This window comes from Monodelphis domestica, chromosome 2 (assembly GCF_027887165.1).
Source record: "Monodelphis domestica isolate mMonDom1 chromosome 2, mMonDom1.pri, whole genome shotgun sequence".
NCBI classification, from domain to species: domain Eukaryota; kingdom Metazoa; phylum Chordata; class Mammalia; order Didelphimorphia; family Didelphidae; genus Monodelphis; species Monodelphis domestica.
This window is the reverse complement of record NC_077228.1, coordinates 107,004,432-107,006,464: the sequence shown is the minus strand read 5'-3', so window position 1 is coordinate 107,006,464 and position 2,033 is coordinate 107,004,432. Positions and strand designations below refer to the sequence as shown.

Here is a 2,033-nt window from a genome sequence, read left to right as displayed (position 1 = left end):
CACTTGCGACTCTAGGATTCCTGACAGGTGGCGAATGATTAGTCAAAATAAATAAAATAAAATAAATAACAAATGGAAGACAGCTTAATCATAATAGCCATGGGATTGATTTGCATCTCAGCTGTTCCACCATCCTGATGTCTGATCTTTATTTTTATACCCATTTTCTTGGCATGCAGATACACAAAATCAAAGAGAGATAATTGGAAAAGTGTGAGATTTAAAATGGTTGAGGTCTTAAACTGTAGTGATTAAAATAGTGGAAGATATAAATTGTGATAGATATAAGAGAGGGTGAGTAAATTTGACCACAGAAAATATGTTTCTCTACAGTGTCTTGTTTTAAATCAAATATAAGGTGGTCGCCAGGGAATATATTCCCAATTATGAATATGCCCAAGTCAACTGAGTTTTATAGAGAATTTTAATTAATAATACAATGAGTAATCAAAGAAAGAGAGAGAGTAAGAAAGGAATAAGTATAAAGGGCCTCAAGCCAATATGGCCTAGACCTGAGTCTTTTTTTTTTTAAACCCTTACCTTCCGTCTTGGAGTCAATACTGTGTATTGGCTCCAAGGCAGAAGAGTGGTAAGGGCTAGGCAATGGGGGTCAAGTGACTTTCCCAGGGTCACACAGCTAGGAAGTGGCTGAGGTCATATTTGAACCTAGGACCTCCCATCTCTAGGCCTGGCTCTCAATCCACTGAGCTACCCAGATGCCCCCATTGCAAATTCTCCCCGTCGGGGAATTGAACCCCGGTCTCCCGCGTGACAGGCGGGGATACTCACCACTATACTAACGAGGAAGTTAGGCCTGAGTCTTAAGAGAGAAATCAGTCAGTTTTTTAACACTCACCACAAGATCTGTCTAAGCAAGGATTCTAGTGACACCAGGCCAGCATCATCTCAGCTGCTTTCACCAGCTCCCTCCTCCATCTCAATGTTTCAGAATGAGTGCTCCTCAATCTGAATGTTTCAGAATGACCTCTGCTCTTCTCTGAGCTCTCATTTTTAAGGGCAAAATCTCCTATGTCACCTCCCTTAAGTTCTTCCATCTACCAATCACTGTAGATGTTTTCCAAAAGACAGCCCATTTTGAATTCACAGCTGAGTAGATTAATCTCTTTAGTAAGTCAGAAAAAAATGCTGCTGTGTCAACTAATTTCATTAAGAGAAAACCTCTGAGTAAGTTTTCACCTTTTATGTCTAAGTAGTTTACAAGTTGCCCCACCTTTATAGGCACTTAGCATCCCATTGTATCAATTCCAAAAATAGGCATGGCTCAAAGAACTCCTTTCCTTTATAAGTATGGTTTTCAAGTACTTTCATTGTTTAGCAAGGAGTTTTCTGCCCTAACACATTCTTAAGTATGGGTGGAATAGAGGTCCTCCCATAGCAAGGAGTTTTCACATTCAAGTAGAGTTCTCACTATCTGGTAGGAAATTATTTCAAGTAGGGAATTGGAGGATTCCTCAAATGTGGAGTAAAATTTTTAACATTCATAAGTCTGTGAAATTTTAAGGTTTACAAAAGTGATACATTAACTTTTAACAAATCACTTGATTAACATTCTATATTTTTGTATTGTGATTATGGACAGAATGCAAGATAAATTATTTCATCACAGGAGGCTTACTAGGGAGTTTGGGTTACTGATTTGTGTAATTGAGTCACTGAGGCATATTAAAGCTTAGTGTACCTGTACTGTATCTGTACGTATTGTATGGGCTTCTATGATCGATTTGTGTGCTGGCTTCATGAGAACATTTTGGGCTTGGCCTATAGATGCAGTTTTGCTGGGAATTATGTACCCAAGTAAAAGTTAACCCACAATAGTCTTTTTGGGATTGGGTTTGAGGGTCTGATCTTTTGGTGATGTTTTAGGGAATAAGGGTACATGTGTTTTGCTCTTGCATTATTTCTTTTGAGACTAGGGGGAATAATAATTATGTCAATTCATAGGTAAAGGGCATTGATGAAAGAAATCATGTAAGGGGGATAGAGTGGGTAGTCACATCTCGCCAAGGACAACT

The 2,033-nt window shown here is 38.7% G+C and overlaps 1 non-coding gene across 1 annotated transcript; it reads right to left on the bottom strand.

The window, feature by feature from the left end:
• Positions 1-734: 734 nt before the first annotated feature.
• Positions 735-806, bottom strand: TRNAD-GUC (transfer RNA aspartic acid (anticodon GUC)). The gene has a single exon. It is a non-coding gene; the product is annotated as a tRNA-Asp (tRNA).
• Positions 807-2,033: the final 1,227 nt, after the last annotated feature.